This window comes from Papio anubis, chromosome 4, assembly GCF_008728515.1.
Source record: "Papio anubis isolate 15944 chromosome 4, Panubis1.0, whole genome shotgun sequence".
NCBI classification, from domain to species: Eukaryota; Metazoa; Chordata; class Mammalia; order Primates; family Cercopithecidae; genus Papio; species Papio anubis.
This window is the reverse complement of record NC_044979.1, coordinates 89,703,448-89,723,130: the sequence shown is the minus strand read 5'-3', so window position 1 is coordinate 89,723,130 and position 19,683 is coordinate 89,703,448. Positions and strand designations below refer to the sequence as shown.

The following is a 19,683-nucleotide window of genomic DNA, read 5'->3' as shown; positions in this document are numbered from 1 at the left end:
AATTCCTCAAGGATCTGGAACTAGAAATACCATTTGACCCAGCCATCCCATTACTGGGTGTATACCCAAAGGATTATAAATCACGCTGCTATAAAGACACATGCACAAGTATGTTTACTGTGGCACTATTCACAATAGCAAAGACTTAGAATCAACCCAAATGACCATCAGTGACACACTGGATTAAGAAAATGTGGCACATCTACACCATGGAATACTATGCAGCCATACACAAGGATGAGATCGTGTCCTTTGTAGGGACATGGATGCAGCTGGAAACCATCATTCTCAGCAAACTATCGCAAGAACAGAAAACCAAATACTGCATGTTCTCACTCATAGGTGGGAATTGAACAATGAGATCACTTGGACACAGGAAGGGGAACATCACACACCGGGGCCTATTGTGGGGAGGGGGAGGGATAGCACTAGGAGATATACCTAATGTAAATGATGAGTTAATGGGTGCAGCACACCAACACGGCACATGTATACATATGTAACAAACCTGCACGTTGTGCACATGTACCCTAGAACTTAAAGTATAATAATAAAAAAAAAAGAAAAAAAATCTAAAGGTCAGCAATTTCAAAGATTGAAGGTAAATAACCCCACAAAGTTGAGGGATAATCAGCATAAGATCCCTGAAAACTCAAAAAACCAGAGTGTCTTCCTTTCTCCAAATGACCATATCTCCCCTCCAGCAAGGGTTCTGAAACAGACTGAGGTGGCTGAAATGACAGAAATAGAATTCAGAATATGGATAGCAATGAATATCACTGAGCTACAGGAGTACATTGAAATCCAATGCAAGGAAGCTGAAAATCATGATAAAACAATGTAGGAGCTGACAGACAAAATAGCCAGTATAGAAAAGAATGTGAATGACCTAATAGAGCTGAAAAACACGCTATAAAAATTTCATAAGGCAATCACAAGTATTAATAGCAGAATAGACCAAGTGGAGGAGAGATCACAGAGCTTGTAGACCAGCTTTCTGAAATAAGGCAGTTCCACAAGAATAGACAAAAAAGAACTGTAAAAGAATGAACAAAACCTCCACGAAATACGGGATTATGTAAAGAGGCTGAATCTATGACTCATTGGTGTCCCTGTAAGAGATGGGGAAAATACAGCCAATGTGGAAAACATATTTCAAGACAACATCCATGAGTAGTTCCCCAATCTAGCTAGAGAGGCCAACATTCAAATTCAGGAAATGCAGAAAACCCCAGTAAGATACTTCACAGAAGATCATCCTCAAGAAACATAATCATCAGATTCTTCAAGGTTAAAATGAAAGAAAAAAATGTTGAAGACATCTAGAGAGAAAGGTCACTTACAAAGGGAAGCCCATCAGACTAACAGCAGACCTCTCAGCAGAAACCCAACAAGTCAGAAGAGACTGAGGACCAACATTCGACATTCTTAAAGAAAAGAAATTACAATGCAGAATTTCATATCCACCCAAACTAAGCTTCATAAGTGAAGGAGAAATAAGACCCTTTTCAGACAAACAAATGCTGAGGAAAATCATTACCACCAGACCTGCCTTACAAGAGCCCCTGAAGGAAGCACTACATATGAAAAGGAGAATGTTACCAGACACTACAAAAACACACTAAAATACACAGACCAGCAAAACTATAAAGCAACCACATAAACAAGTCTGCAAAATAACCAGCTAACATCCTGATGACAAGATCAAATCCACACATATCTATACTAACCTTAAATGTAAATGGGCTAAATGCCTTAATTAAAAGGCACAGAATGGCAAGGTGAATAAAGAACCCAGACCCACTGGTATGCTGTCTACAGGAGACCCATCTCACATGCAATGACACACAGGTTTAAAATAAAGAGATAGAAGAAAATCTACCAAGCAAATGGAAACCAGAAAAAAGCAGGGGTTGCAATTCTAGTTTCCAACAAAACAGACTTTATACGAAAAAAGATAAAAAAGTAAAGAAGGGCATTACATAATGGTAAAGGGTTAAATTCAACAAGCAAATCTAACTATCCAAAATATATATGCACCCACTAGAGGAGCACCCATATTAATAAAGCAAGTTCTTAAAGACCTTCAAAGAGATTTAAATTCTCACACAATAACAGTGGGAAAATGTAACACACTACTGACAATATTAGGCAGATTGTTGAGACAGAAAATTAACAGATATTCTGGACCTGAACTCAGCACTGGATCAAACAGAACTGGTAGATATATATACAACTCTCTACCCCAAAACAACAATTATACATTCTTCTCATAGTTACATGGTACATATTCTAAAACTGATCACATATTCAGAAATAAAACACTCCTCAGCAAATGCAAAAGAACTGAAATTATAACAAACAATCTCTCAGACCCCAGAATAATCAAATTAGAAGTCAAGACTAGGAAATTCACTCAGAACCATGCAATTTCATGGAATATTGAATAACCTGCTTCTAAATGACTTTTGTGTAAATACTGAATTTAAGACAGAGATAAACAAGTTATTTGAAACTAATAAAAAGAAAGTTACAACATACCAGAATCTCTGGGACACAGCTCAGTCTGTGTTAAGAGGGAAATTTATAGCACTAAACACTCACATCAAAAATTTAGAATTTCTCAAGTTAACAACTTAATATCACAATTAAAGAACTAGAGAACCAAGAGCAAACAAATTCTAAAACTAGCAGCAGACTAGAAAAAAACAAAATCAGAGCTGAACTGAAGGAGACAGAGACATTAAAAACCATTCAAAAGATTAATGAATCCAGGAGATTTTTTTTTTAATGAATGAAATAGTTAGACTTCTAGCTAGATTAATAAAGAGGAAAAGAGAGATTCAAATAAATACAATCAGAAATTTTAACAAAGGGGAGATTACCACTGATCCCAAAGAAATACAAATAACCATTCGAGACTATTATGAATACCTCTATTTACACAAACCAGAAAGTCTAGAAGAAATGAATAAATTCCTGGACATGTATACCCTCCTAAGACTGAACCAGGAAGAAACTGAATCCCTGAACAGACCAATAATGAGCTTTGAAATTGAGTCAGTAATAAATAGCCAACCAACAAAAAAAGCCCAAGACCACATGGATTCACAGATGAATTCTACCAGATATACAAAGAAAAGCTCATACCATTCATGCTGAAACTACTCCAAAAAGTTGAGGAGAAGGAATTCCTCCCTAGCTTATTCTACAAAGCTAGCATCACACTGCTACCAAAACCTGACAGAGTCACAACAACAAAAATTTCAGACATATATTCTTGATGAACATTGATGCAAAGTAGTCAACAGAATACTTGCAAACCAATTCAGCAGCACATCAAAAAGCTTATCCACCATGATCAAGTAGGCTTTATCCCTGGGATGCAAGGTTTGTTCAACATCTGCAAATCAATAAATGTGATTGATCACATAAATACCACTAAAGACAAAAACCACATGATTATCTCAATAGATGCAGAAAAGGCTTTTGATAAAATCCAATACCCCTTAATGTTAAAAATTCTCAATAAACTAGGTATTGAAGGAACATACCTCAAAGTAATAAGAACCACCTATAACAAACCCACAGCCAACATCATATTGAATGGGCAAAAGCTGGAAGCAATCCCCTTGAAAACTGGAGGAAGACAGGAATACCCTTTCTTACCACTCCTATTCAACATAACATTGGAAGTCCTGGCCAGGACAAGCAGGCAAGAGAAAGAAATAAAGGCATCCCAATAGGAAGAAAGGAAGTCAAACTATCCCTGTTTGCAGACAAAATGATCCTATAGCTAGAAAACCCCCTAGTCTCAGCCCAAAAGCTTTTTAAGCTGATAAACTTCAGCAAAGCATCAGCATACAAAATCAATGTGCAAAAATCGGTAACATTCTTATACACCAACAACAGTCAAGCCAAGATCAAAATCAGGAATGCAATCTCATTTAAAATTGCCACAAAAAATAATAAAATACCTAAGAATAGAGCTAACCAGGAAGGTAAAAGATCTCTAGAAAGAGAACTACAAAACATGACTCAAAGAAACCAGATATGACACAAACAAATGGAAAAACATTCCTTGCTCATGGATAGGAAGAATCAATACTGTGAAAATGGTCATACTGCCCAAAATGATTTATAGATTCAATGCCATTCCTATTACACTACCATTCAAATTCTTCACAGAACTAGAAAAACACTATTTTACAATTAACATGGAATCAAAAAAGAGCCCTAATAGCCAAGGCAATCCTAATAGCTGAGTCAATAATAAGCAAAAAGAACAAAGCTAGAGTCATTGTGCTACTAGACTTCAAACTGTATTACAGGGCTATGGTAAACAAAATAGCGTAGCACTGATACAAAAACAGACGCACAGACCAGTGGAACAGAATAAAGAATGCAGCAATAAGGCTGCACACCTACAACTAGCTGATCTTCAACAAACCTGATAAAAACAAGCAATGGGGAAAGGACTTCGTATTCAAAAAATGATGCTGGAATAACTAGCCATGTGCAGAATATTGAAACTGGACCCCTTCCTTATACTATATACAAAAACTAACTCAAGATGGATCAAAGACTTAAATGTAAAGCCCAAAACTATAAAAACCCTGAAAGACAACCTAGGCAATACTATACAGGACATAGGAATGAGCAAAGATTTCATGATGAAGATGCCAAAAGCAATTACAACAAAACCACAAAATGACAAATGGGATCTAATTAAATAAAAGAGCTTCTGCACAGCAAATTATTAATAGAATGAACAGACAACCTATAGAATGGGAGAACATATTTGCAAACTAGGTATCCGATAAAGGTGTAATAACCAGCATCTATAAGATACTTAAAATAATTTACAAGAAAAAAAAATGAGCAACCCTTTTAAAAAGTATGCAAATGACATGAATGGACACTTTTCAAAAGAAGACATACATGCAGCCAACAAGTATCTGAAAAATAGCTCAATATCACTCATCATTAGAGAAATGCAAATCAAAAACACAATGAGATACCATCTAACACCAGTCAGAATGACTATTATTAAAAAGTCAAAAAATAAAAGACAATAGTGAGGTTGCAGAAAAAAAGGAATGCTTATACACTGTTGGTGGGAGTGTAAATTAGTTCAGATCTTGTGGAAGGCAGTTTGGTGATTCTTCAAAGACCTAGAGGCAGAAATATCATTCAACCCAGCAATCTCAGTACTGGGTATATACCCAAAGAAATATAAATCATTCTTTTATAAAGACACATGCATATGTAAGTTCATTGCAGCACTATTCACAATAGTGAAGACATGGGATCAACGTAAATGCCTATCAGTGATAGACTGTATAAAGAAAATATGGTACATAAACACCATGGAGTACTATGCAGCTATATAAAATAAGAACAAGATTATGCTCTCTGCAGGAACAGGGATGGAGCTGGAGACCATTATCCTTAGCAAACTAATGCAGGAACAGAAAACAAAATACCACATGTTCTCACTTGTAAGTGGGAGATAATGATGAGAACACATGGGCTTATACAGGGGAGCACCATACGCTGGGGCCTATTGGAGGGTGGGGTTGAGAGGAGGGAGAGAGTTAGGGAAAAAAAAGTCCACTAATGGGTACTAGGCTTAGTATCTGAGGATAAAATAATCTGTACAACAAACCCCCATTACCCACGTTTGCCTATATAATAAAACTGCACATATACCCTGAACCTAAAACTATTTGCAAATACATATATTGATATTTTAGCATACCCCTTGTCATTCTGAAATGTTTACTACAACTTCTTGACATTCATTTACCATGTATATTTTTTGTTTTAGCATTATTTCTGCCTTCCCTTACCCCCCTTTTCTGAATGCTGACAGCTTCATTCACCAGGGCTATTTCTGGCTGCTCATTGTAACCTTTATTCACTACAAAATCATTTCAAACTGCAATTTCTTTAAATAGATTCCCTTTACATTTTTAGACATGAATTATCTGTTTATGAAGTTTCTCTAATTACAGCATGAGTTACTTGGAAATTCCCATCTGTATCCAATGTGCAGTTGGCATCATGCTACACTTATTTTCTTAAGTTTCTTTCTTAAAAGAAAATAAAGTGGAAGAAAAATCATACTAAAAATAGCAATCATATTTCTATAAACATTAATGTTAGTGCAATCTTCCTCAATGTCTTAGCTAGTATTTTTTCTTAATATTTATTTTTCTGGAGCCCAGCTCCCTGGACAGCTTCTTTGGAAACCCATCTAATATGTGACAGGTCTGCAAAGGGATCAGCATGTTTCAGTATCATATATACAGTGTAATTTAGAATAGTCTAAACCAACAGACAGCTTTGAACAGTATGAATTTCATGTCTATTTACATAGAAGACATTCATGGGAGGAGAACTAACATTATCTATAAACAGACATACTTACCCATACAAACATAATCAGTCAATGTTGTTGATTATCCTCCTGGAAAAGACCAGAGGGCTTACTGTGATTCTTTTAAATTCCTCCCCAGTTCCAATCGAACTGTAAAACAGTTGTGTCTCTTTACAGATCCCGAAAGCTGATAGGAAATTAGAGTAAGCAAGTAAGTATTCAACTACATATTTTCTAATTTTAGGATTTTTAGTATTCCTCTTAAAAATTATTGGTGGTTTTATACTCAGACCCTGGAAATGTTAAACAAACTAAAAAAAAAAAAAAAGGCCAAGTCACCTAAGGAGTACTTTATATAATCAAAAGTTTGTGATATAAAGTTAAAGCTTATATCTACTGTCAGCCCTGTTGTTCAGTAGTCAGAATCATTATTTAAAATTCCAGTATTACATATAATTGCTTGTTACTTCAAATGGTATAAGAAGGAAACAAAGAAGACATTTGTGAGATTGTCTTTTAAGAAAAAATCCAGCAAATATGGTAGCCACAGTGTTCTTGTCAGTTACTAACGATGGAACGAATTGCAAAGTTTTCTACAGGAACTTCAGGGGATCTGTGCCTCCTACCTCTCTACAGTAGCAATCTCCTCCTAACCTGGGTGGCAAGGAGAAAGCAATTCTTCCTCCCAATATGTCTAACATGCTCCTCTCATAACCACAGGGTATAGAAAAACACTGATTCCACAAAAAGAATAGATGCATAATCACACATTAACAGCTAGAAGTTTTCAAAGCATATATTTGAAGCCTTCAATAGAAATCAGTTTATAAAATCTCAGTGCTTTGAGACTGATTAATTACATAAAGAAAAACTAACACTTGGGGCCCTGAAGCAGGAAGGCTAGTATCTATCAGTAGGTAGGATTAGATAAGAACCAAGGGAGGCACAGAAAGGAACTACTTCCCTGCCCAATTTAGTTAAGGCTTCCTACCAGTTCCATGCTGGAGAAATTAGAAATGATACATTATCCTTTCTAAAAAAATAATTTATTGTGATTTAAATACAAAGTAAACTGAATATGGGGAATCATTTTCAACATACCCGCTTGTCAATTTCATCAAGTCCTAAATTTAAAAACTGCTATGAATTGCTGCATATAGGTTCCCAGACTGCATAGAACCTCCCTGATTATGAGAGTCAAGATGCTGGTGATGAGTCACAACAAATCTAGATACGCAGTTCCCTTAAACGCCTTTCTCAGAAACGTACTTTTGTCCAGGTGTACTCGCAATGACATTGTTTTGTTGCAAAGAAAAACATATCTGACTCCTGAAAAAAGTGGGCAAATCATTTCATTTAGAGAGACACCCTAAAAATAGAAAGAAAGTAAAGAATCTAAACATAATGATAAGGCAAAATAAAATGTTATTTATCATTATTATTACATCAAATTGCATTTGGTCTGAAATTTGTCCTCTAATGAGTCTTAACTTTATACTTCTGGTCTCATCCCATTTACTATTTCACAACATCTATAGTCAAAAGGCTAGGCACAGTGTACATGGGTCCTTTCCTAGCATCTTACAAAGCTAAAAACAAGGCATCCATATGGCTGAAGTCTCACCTGGAATTTGGGGTACTCTTTCAGATTTAATCAGGTTGTTAGAAGAAATTTTCTGCAGCTGTAGAACTGAGGTTCCCTTCTTCTTGGTGGCTATTGGCCTGGGACCACACTCAGCTCCTAGGGGTCACCCTAAGCTCCTTGCCACATCCCTCAGCCTCAGTCTATTAATGACATGGTGGTTACTCTTTCAAGGCCAACAAGGGAGTATCTCTGTCTCTTTTAATCCTTCTGACTTATTTTAAGGGTTCACCTGATTAGATAGAGCCCATCCAGGATAACCTTTCTCATATAAACTCAATTTATATGAGACTTTCATGATATCTGTAAAATCCCTTTACAGACACACCTAGATTAGTATTTAAGTCAATAAATGAAAGAAAATGTGTATAACAGAGGGGTGGGGATATTGGGGCCATCTTAGAATTCTGCCTTCCACAATCATATGCTTAACTCAAAACTCATCATCATTATTGTCCCATGTATGACTACTTTAATTTACTTTTACATTTATTTAATACTATAATGAATAGGTACAAACCTCCTGTTCAACTCAAGAAGCATAGCATAGTAAAAATTATTAATGTTTACCAAAATGTACCTCCACATTCTATCTTCCTGCTAAGAGATAGCTTTCTAAATTTCATTTATTATTCATAATATTTAACATTTTTACCAATATACATGTCCACATATTTCATTTCACTTATTTTGAACTTAAGATACACCATAAACATTCTCCTGGGACTTGCCTCATCCATTGTGCTTGTATAATGTTATTACTTCCATCTCCTTGGTTATTATAACTTCAGGGGTTTCATTAAAAAACCTTTTGTACATCTTGTAGATAAGAAAAGTAAGGTATAGAAAGTCCTTACAATATCATTTTGTATTGGTAGACTTTTATCATCAAAATTCAGTGTCATTTCTACCATTTAGTACATTTCAATGAAATCACCTACAGTATATTAAAATATATTTATGTGTACCATTATAAATAAAATTTGAATAAGTTTATTAATGAACCAAATTATGCTAAAATCAGTAAAACTCTTCCCAATGTGTCATGATACAAATAACAATACACAAAAATATCTTGTCAGAGTGGTTAGAATTTCTGCAGTACACCTTTACAAATTATAGAAAAAGAAACATAGTAAGTAAAACTCTGGATTTAAACTGACTTTTTCAAGAACCACACAAACCACTATCTGAAATTCTCAAATGATATTCTTGGTAATTATTGGGTATTTATTGAATAACAATGAATGGTTAGCATCCCATAACAGGCATAATAGAAAATATCTGTAGAATTAAAAACTTCCTGTAATACCTGTTCTTATTATTGGAAGGAGTAACTTTAGCAGGATAAGCAATGCTTTAAAACAGGAGTTACTGCCATTTGATAGAGATGGTATAGTGTAGTGCAGCTAAAAGATAGTAGTGGGTTGTAAAAAAATTAGTAATTCTTAAACTTTTGATCTATAAAGATAGGTTTCTTTATACAAGATATTGGATGAAGGAGGAAAGAAGTTGACTATTTCCTTCAGCTAACTCTGTGTTTGGAAAGGGAGCCCCCTTAGAGTCATGAGACCAGATAGCTATAGGATAGCTGCATTTATCAGGTCTATCAGCTACCTCCTTTTGCATTATCCATTCCTTGTGTTATTGCACAACCACCAGAGACATCAGTTATTAGAGAGTGGGTAGAGAGGAGTATATATTTGGATGCAAAAAGGACAGAACAGATCAAGAACAAAATATGACTATATGAAATATAACTTTAGGAATATCCCTTCCTTTTGCCTCTCCAACCCCCAAATCTTTTATATGGTATTGTGTTACTTTAACTGTGCGTATTCAAATGAAACTGAAATTTACTTTAGCAACAAAATGAACTTAACAGTCCTCAATCCTGCCTCCCATCTGTCATTTTCCTCTTCCTTTTATCTAGTGTTGCCTATGACTATCTTCCAGACATTTCTGTAGTTCACTCATCTTAACTTGGTTGTCTCCTTAAACCATTAGGAGTCCATGAACTTTATTGTGAGAATGAATATTGACCTCTCAGGAGCACTTCACAATCCAGTGTGTCCTGTCCCGTCTTTCATAAATTGATTTTTTAGACTATTGGATATTGAACAGATAATTAGAAAAGCTTAGGCCAATTGGGATTACATATAAAGGCCATAAAACAAATAAATAGAGTGAGTTTAATGAACCAACTATAGACCACAAAATATAATTACAGCAGCAGCAGCAGAGATTTATAAAACCGAGAATGTCTTCTCTTGTTTAGTATACTTAGCTCTTAACTATACTTAGCAGGAAAACTTGCTAATTACAATAAGATAACCTTAAAATGACAACATATTCTTTAAAATCTTAGGACACATTAGAATTCTAAGTAATTACGAAAGAATTTAACTTTTTGAAAAGCCATTTAATTTACCCATAGTATTGGTACACAGATTGAACAAGGAATTCAAAAAGTAGCAAGTGAAATAGATCACTGATGGCCCCAATAATGAATATTTGCGGCCACAAGTCTCTATATCAGCATTGAGTGTTTTTGCTTTTGATCATATAGCAACTGTGCTCTGTCCACAAGATCATACGCTCATAGAATTTTTTCAGCAGCTACTAATTTGTACTAAAAAACTTATGAAAAATATCACCAGCCTTTAATAACAAGAAACTTTCTCTTTAAATTTTCATTTAATTTAAAATATAATTGTATATCCACATGCTATTGTAAAAAAAAGTAAGAGATTTCATGTATCTTTTAACCAATTATTCCCAATGGTAACATCTTGAAAACTGTAATCCAATATTGCAACCTGAATATTGACATTGATACAGTCAAGATACAAAGCATTTTCAATATCACGGGTCCCTTATGTTGCACTTTCATAGCCACAGGGCTTTCCCAACTTAAACTCTGGCAACCACTAACCTGTTCTCTATTTCTATCATTTTTTTCATTTCAATGTAATATAAATGGACTCATATGCTATATAACCCTTATAGCCTAATTCTGTGGGTCATTATTCGGTTTGTTGCATTTATCAATATCTTGTTCATTTTTTTGCTGACTGATATTTCACGGTATAGATATATCACAATTTATTTAAGTGTTCACTCATTAACAGACATCTGGGTTGTGTCCAGTTTTTGTATATTATAGATAAGACTAGTATAAACATATACAGACTTTGTGTGAACAGAAGTCTTCATTTCTCTGAGATAAATGTCTAGGATTGCAACTTCTGGTTGTATGTTAGCTGTATGCTTAGTTCTTTATCAATGTACCAAACAAATTTTCCACAGTGGTTGTACCACTTTCATTCTCACCAGCAGTATATCTAGTGATCCAGTTCCTCTTATTCTCACTAGAATGTGGTATTGCCACTGTTTCTATTTTAGCCATCTTAATAGGTATACAATAATACATCAATTTGGTTTAATTTACATTTCCTGAATGACTTGTGACATTGAAGATTTTATGTGGTTACTTCCCAAATATATATCCTCTTCAGTAAAATGTCTTTTCATGGTTTGAACCATGTTCTTCTTTTAATTAATTAATTTTTAAATTTTGTGGGTACACAGTAGGTATATATGTTTATGGGGTACATGAGATGTTTTGATATAGGCATGCAATGTGAACCACATCATGGTGAATGGGGTATCCATCCCCTCAAGCATTTATCCTTTGAGTTACAAATAATCCAATTACATTCTTTAAGTTATTTCAAAATGTACAATTAAGTTAGTATTGACTATAGTCACCCTATTGTGCTATTGAACAGTAGGTCTTATTCATTCCTTCTAATTTTTGGAGCCATTAACCATCCCTACCTCCCCACTACCCTTTAGGTTTAACTATGAGAGTTCTAGATACCGTTCTCTTGTCAGGTATGTGGTTAGCAAATATTTTTTCCCAGTCTGTACCTTATTTTTTAATATTCTGAACAGGGTATTTTGTAGAAAAATACATTTTTTAGTTTTGATGAAGTCTAATTTACCAGTTTTTCCTTTTATGAATTGCATTTGTTCTGTTAAGTTTGAGAACCTATTGTCTAGACCTAGCTCTCATACCCTTGTGGACTTCTCTATTAATAATTTTTATTTCAATTCTGGGGTTTTCCCTAACATATTTAGTAACTCTGTTGCTTAGTGCATACATATTTAGGATTGCTACATCTTTTTTTGTAACTTAAGCCTTTTATAATTGTATAAACTCCATCACTGTCTCTGGTAATTTTTTATTTTTTGCTCTGAAGTCTATCTGATATTAACATAGCTTCTCCTGCTTTCCTTTGATTAATATTTCTATGAAATACTTTTCCATCCTTTTTACTGTCAACCTGACTATATCACTATATTTGAAGTGACTTTATTGTCAACAGCATAATTTGATGCGTCAATGTTTAATTCAATGTGTCAATTTTCATTTTAATTGGTGAGTTTAGACTAGTCATTTTTAGTGTAATTATTGATATGTTAGGGCTCGAGTTTGCCATTTTGTTTTTGTTTGTTCTGTTTTTCACTTCTTTGTCTTTTTCACGATCTCTGAGTTAAGTAAACACCTTTTTAGAATTTTATTTTAAATTTATCTATATAGTGTTTGGAGTATATCTCTTTGTAAAGATTTTTCAGTGGTTGCTCTAGGTATTACAATATATGCGTATAACTTACCACAGTTTATTGATGTCCTTATTTTACCAGTTCGAGTATAGAAACTTATCTCCCCATTTTATGTCTCACCCATTTATAACATAATTATCTTAAATATTTTCTGTCTCTCTCTATATATATATTTGGCAAATTTATTATTTCTTTCTTCATTCATCAAACAGCATTTTGAAAACCCAAGAGAAGAATAAAAGTCTATTGTATGTACTCATATTTTTGCTTACTATGTTCTGTCATTCTCCCTGAAATTCTAAGTTTCTTTTATTGGTACCTTTCTGTTTAGGGAATTTCCCTTAGCCATTATTTTAAGGTAAAACTATGGGACAAATTATTTTAGTTTTTCATCCTCTTGATTTCCCTTTCATTCCTGAATGGTATATTCACTGTCTACAGAATTCTAAGCTGACAGTTCTTTTCCTGTAGCACCTGAAATATATTGTTGTCATTTTCTTCTCATCTCCATGATTTCTGATTTAAAAAAATCTTGTCAATCTAGTTAATCCGATATGTAAGGCATTATATTTGTCTGATTGCTTTCTAAATTTGTCTTTAATTTTCAGTAGTTTAATTTTGATGTGCTTTGGCATTGATTACTTTGTGTTTATCATATTTGGGTCTTATATATAGTACCTTGAATTTGTAAGTTTATGTCTCTTGCCAAATTTTGAAGGTTTTTGGACATTATTTCTTTGGGTATTTTTTTCAGCCCCGCCCTTTCTCTTCTCTTCTAAGACTCCGAAGGATATTAGATATTTTGTTATGATCACCAAGGTCCTTGAGGCTCTGTTCATTTATGGTCAACCTAGTTGCTCTTTTTCACTCAGATTGGGCAATTTCAATTACAGTGCTTTCTTCCGTCCCTGTCCCTCCAGTCTACTATTAACGCCATTTATTCACTGGCCTTGTAATTTCATTTTTCAGTTGTAAAATTACCATGTAGTTATTCTTCATATCTTCTATTTCCTTGTTGAGACTTGAACTTTTCATTGGTTTCAAGTGTGACTTTAATTGCCCACCGAAGCATTTTTATGACAGCTCCTTTAAGATATTTATTAGATAATTCTAACATCTATGTAATCTTTCTGTTAATATCTTCTGATTTTTTGTTTCATTCAGTATGAGATTGACCTCATTCTTGGTGTGACAAATAATTTTCTATTGCAACTTGGGTATTTTTGTGATATGCTCAAAGATTCTGGATCTTATTTAAACCTTCTATTTTAGCAAACTTTCACGAGCACTTCTCTGGCAGGGGAAGAGGGACCTCTGCATCATTTTTGATAGTTGGTGGTAAAAGCAACATTCTCCACTCATCTTCAATTGACACAAGAGGGGAGGTAGCTTCTAATTATGCTGCATGGGGCAGCTATTGTGTAAGTCCTAACTCTCCACTAGGTCTCCACTGACTCCACTCCAATGGGAGGGTGAAGGAGTGCCTTGATACTGCTGGGTGAGTGTGGATGAACAGGCTCCACTCCTGGCCTTTGCTGATACTGAGGCTTGGAGTGATGGCTCACTAATGGCCAATAAAGATGAAAGTCCCAGCTCTCTCTGTGACTTTTCTTGACATCACACAGTGGGGAGTTGTAGTGCTTCGTTGCAACCTCAGGAAGGTGAATTCTAGGCAACCCACTTAGCTTTTACTAGTGAGGTTTGGGGTGATGCCCTACTGTTTTATGTGGTTTTTGGCTAGAGTACTTATTATCTAAATGTTTTTTTTGTCATGGCTCATAGAATGTTAATGTTTAAAGGAACTTAAGAAATGATGTCATTTAATTCTTTAATTTTACTTATGAGGACCAGAAAAATTAAATGTATTGCTTATGATAAATATTTCTATTTAGTATCAGATACTGTATTAGAACAAAAATGTTTGGATTCCCACTTCAATATTATTTTTCCTTTGTCAGGCACTTTGTCCAACCTCAATTAATTCAAGGGATGGAAGAGTACCATTCCAGATATTTAAAAATTACTTTGCTCTTTTAGACAACTATGTATTTGTAAATTTAATGATCCAAACATAAATGCTTCCCTTCATTATATCAATGTAAATATTATAGCAAAATCCCCAAACCTCTGGAACTATAGTTTTAACAAAAATTGATGTAATATCACGATCCTATAGTAAAATATTTCTTCCCATTTCTTTCTACAGAATCCCATAACATTGCCTTGGAATTTGTTCTTAGAATTCTTCACTGTTTGAAGTTCATTAGAAAAGATGCCATCACAAGAAATGCTATTTTTTTTTTCAAAGTTGACCTTAAAATTAGTTCATTCTTCATAGTGGCATATAAAAGCGGTCATCATAGAAGATGGGGCATATTTAGACTTTATGGTGTGCTCCTTGGAAGAAGTCTTTGCCCTAGACAGACACATTTATTTAGTCTTGGATGAGAGAACCAGTTTGAGGTGTTACTTTTAACACTAGGATTAGAGAATTGGTAGCTATCCAAAACGAAGGAAAAGGTTAAATCTACTAAAACAATTTTTATAGGAGGATTTCCTTATTTAAAAGTGTTTCTCAGGTCCACGTTTACTTTCCAGTGTTGGAGATTAGAGAAAATATAAAATTATCTTAGTCACAGCTTGACTGGGTAAGCAGTCAGGTTGACACATAAGGGAACCCCAGATAGCTGCCAAACATTGTTTCTGGGGTATTTGTGAGGGTGTTTCTGGAAGGCACTAGCATGTGAATCTGTAGATGGAGTAAAGAAGGTCACCCTCCCTGACATGGGTGGGCATCATCCAACCCATTGAGGTCTGAATAGAACAAAAAGGTGTAAGAAGGAAAAATCTGCTCTCTACTTGAGCTGAGATATCCATTTTCTTCTGTTCTTGAGAACAGGCATTCCTGGTTCTTGGGCCTTTGGACATGGACCTGAACTTATGCCATTGGATGCCCTGAATCTCAGGATTTTGGGTTTGGACTGAAACGATAGCACTGGCTTACTGGACTTCCAGTTTGTAGACAGTAGACAGTCTCCTCAGGCTCCATAATCAGACAAGCCAGTCCCTCACATTGTAGCTTACTCTTTTTATCTAGTCTGTCTATCTATCTATCTGGCTGGCTGGCTATCTATCTATCTATCTATTTATCTATCTTATTGCTTCTGTTTCTCTGGAGAATCCTGAGTAATACAATGGTGACTAATAACTTCATTTTTGCTTCCAAAAATAACTCATCATAGCTCATTAGAAACTTGAGATTATATATAAATTAATGGCACACACATTTTGAGATTTAGACTTCTATCATATACCTTTCACAAATAATATATTATCCAATTTAAAGGCCCTCACTGTTTGCATGATAAAAGGAATGGAACGATAGAAGCAATAAGCTACTACATGGTATGCAAGAGAACAGAGTATATTGGATATACAATAGTAGGAAAGTGTAAACAGTGTCATAAAAACAGAGTATGAAAATACAAATATAAATAATGTTTTATAGGAGCTTTTTTATGAAGAATAACAGTGATACATTAATTTGTATAAATCAGGTTATTACATATTACTGTATATGTGTAATAATTTTAGCCTTCCATTATTTAGTGTTCTGTCACATTTAGCTGATTTACTATTTTTCATCTTAACACAACTTTTACTTTAACATAATCCTTATTAAGCATAAAATAACAATTTATTATGTTATCAATATAACTTATTATCTACTATGAATCAGACACTAGACCAAGTACTAAACATTGTTAAAACTCAATAATGTCTTGTAGCTGTTTATAGTTTCATGACATGACATAGATTTGCAAACAAGTACAAAATTATAACCAAGATTATATGATATGTGTTGTAAGAGCAATATATATTATTATAGTACAGAAGATTTAAAAAATTACTTTCTTTGAACATTAAAATTCAGGAACAAAGAAACATGTAAAAATACTCTATAGTTAGAAAAACCCAGGAAGCCTGTTTCTAAATTTAAAGTATGCCATGAAAGAGGGGATTATTTTCTGAAATTTGCACATAAGAACAAACTACAGTCACACGTAGCTGAAAAATGTTACTTAATGTTAATCTAGTTTGATAAAGATTTATATTCCCATATGAAACCAGATGGTAAAGATTATATATTTTGATATAAAATGGGTAAATACGGCATGATGGAAAGAACACATTACAGAGAGAACTTTGATCTACGGAGGTGCTAGAAACAATTAAAGATATGAAAGCAGCAAGTATCACCAGTCCCAGATGGAGTCCCTGTGAATTCGACTAAGTGTTCCAAGACTGTTTGACAATTTCTCTCACAGATGTTTTTAATCTTGGATTGAGGGCTCAAGTGTTACCTGGATCCATGTAAAGGCTACTTTGGGAGTAATGGCAAGAAGGGTATCCAGGATCTTGACACTGGTTCTTCGTTTTGAATGGTCTTTCTGATGCCAGTTTTATCAGCCAACTTCCAATCCTTGGTGATTTCTCTATGTGATGCACAAGAAAGGATGTGGGTCATCTGAGATCATTTGAAGGATATGATAGGAAAGAAACCAAAAATGAGTATACATTTCCTAAAAGTATCCAACAGTAATATTTTACAGTAAAATGAGCTAATTAAAAGAAATGCAGATTATTAGACTCTTCCAGTAAGAGCAGACTTGGAGATATGTCACCCATCTAAACGGCAAAACAGAAGAAGATATCTTATCCTGACATGGCCCAAATATTCTGGACATCTTCAGATTCAGTACAGAGGCTAAAGGAAAATTACTATCAGAAAAAAAAAAAAATGTTAGTATGACACCCAATTATAAGTTGTCTGTTGTAGCCTGAAGTTTAGATGCAACCTAAAAGTTCAACAAGAAAAGACAGTTTTAAGTTCAATAATATCTGCTTATTAGAGAACAAACAAGGAATTAACAGTCATTTATTGACTTACTATTGGGTAATTTGAAAAGAAGAATTTCTGAAGAAATGAGGAACAATCAGTAAACTTTTCATTCATACTACTGGATTTTTCTGTTAGTATCTTCCAATCTCACTTGGTAAGAGTCAAATATATACTCAGGGAAATGCAAATAAGCAAAAGGATTTTTTCATGGGCATGGATACTGCTGATTGAATTACAAGGCAAATGTAAAATTTAAATGACAAACTTTATAGTTGTACAATTGCCTTACTTTACTTTTGATAGGTAATAACAGAGTCACTAAATGAACTATAATAATAAAAATTGATCATTTGTCAAAAATCTTTCTCTCTCCTTCCTTCCCCATCTCTGTCTCTCTTCCTTTTTACTTTTTTTTTGCTCTCACTCTCTTTTTTTATTCCAGACACTTTCATTTAGAGTCCCAGAGAAATAAATATTTCAGAGAGGAATTCCATGCTTTCTTTGGAAGAAAAATTCCCCAAGAGTTCAATAATGCTCTATAGAAACAGTTAGTGGTGGGAGGCCTTCCCTACTAAATTTAAAACAATATTATCAGCATGTCAATTAAAACCCTTGTGGGATTGGGTGTGGTGTTAGAAGCAACTCTAGGTCACTACAGAACACAGAGAAAATGTTCAAAACAAACCTCTAAATTAAGTTGGGTCTTTTTTCCTTCTATTTTAATAGAAGGATGGCTCATTCTTATATTCATTCTGTTATTGATATAACCTTAATATTTTGGCAACATGTCTCAGAAAGACTGACCACATCCCCACCTTTTATTCCATGAAAGACAGGGAAATGCTGATCTTGGTAATTTCCTGAGGAGACAGAGAGAAGGTTCATGAACCTTAGCATTATTATAGTGCTCAAAGCAGGACTGTTCCAAGAAATTTGGACAGTGGGAGAGCACAATGATTTTCATCTTAAAACTCTATTGTCTAAATTTCTCTATGACTGACCACCAAGAATAATAGTGTTATAGCATAAATGGGCAACATAGATTTATGAAACAGTATTATGACATGTATAGCAAAACATTTGGTATATAAAGAAAAAGCAAAAAAAATCTTTTTTTGTATTTCTAAAATTTCCACATTTTTCTATTTCTAAAATTTGGATGTACTTTTTATAATTGATGTATATGTTTGTAGTGAGACTTTTAAAAAAGCTTCTAGTAAAACAATGACACTTTTTCCAGATATCCAAGTATATTGTTTGTTATAAAATGGTACTATTTAATTTCCTAATTTGGATTTTTCTTTTACTACGTGTAATATCTAAAACAAAAGACTATATGAAAATCAAGTACATTGTAGATATCACATGACAAGATTTGGAGAACCCTTGCTTACACACATGTAACATTTGCAAATTCAAATATAAAGAAATATGCCATTTTCTTCAAATACAGCTACTACGTAAAACTTCCGATTATGAAAGCAGGTCGTGAGCCAGTGAGAAGCTAGGTTCTCATGCGCAGCATTTTGGACTATATATGGGCTAAGTGAAAGGTGGTGGGTCACTTCAATGCATGCTGTGCTGTTTCAACCCAAATGTTTCCCTTCTACATTGATATAAAATAATTGAAATAAAGTTAAATATTTAAGTTAGGAAAAGGTAGTCACTTAAGGGGAAAAGGAATGCTGTATCTTACTTCATATGTGTTGAAGGTCATCATTGTGTATGGCAACTCTCAATGTTTATGATTTCTTCTCTGAGAATGTCATATATACTTAGTGATTGATAGGTAAGTCAATACTGCTTGAAGTTTAAATTGTCTTCCAGTCTGGAAGAGAATCTATGACACTAGTTAGTGTTCTTAGAAAATGTGGAACATACCATTGGATATTTTTTGCATAGTTAAAAAACCTATTCAAGTTCAAGACAATACTACTGGGAATGAGAAATGCCATGAATGTAATTGATTAAAAATAGATGACTCACATACCCAATCATCTTAAATACATGTAGAAACAGGTATTTGTTTTAAAGTGAGTCACTTCACTGAAGACGCCAACCTCTCCCTCTTAGATTAGGGCTTTCTAAACCATTTTGCAAAAAGATGTCACTTGAGGGCAAAACGGA

At 34.2% G+C, this 19,683-nt stretch overlaps 1 long non-coding RNA gene across 1 annotated transcript in view; it reads right to left on the bottom strand.

The window, feature by feature from the left end:
- Window positions 1–18,563, bottom strand: part of LOC103882999 — a 34,702-nt gene extending 16,139 nt beyond the window's left edge. The window contains exons 1-3 of the long non-coding RNA XR_002521032.2: window positions 17,018–18,563; window positions 7,484–7,751; window positions 6,434–6,569 (exon numbers count right to left, since the gene is read on the bottom strand). This is a non-coding gene — a long non-coding RNA (uncharacterized LOC103882999). The remainder of the gene's footprint in view (window positions 1–6,433; window positions 6,570–7,483; window positions 7,752–17,017) is intronic.
- Between the last annotated feature and the right edge of the window lie 1,120 nt (window positions 18,564–19,683).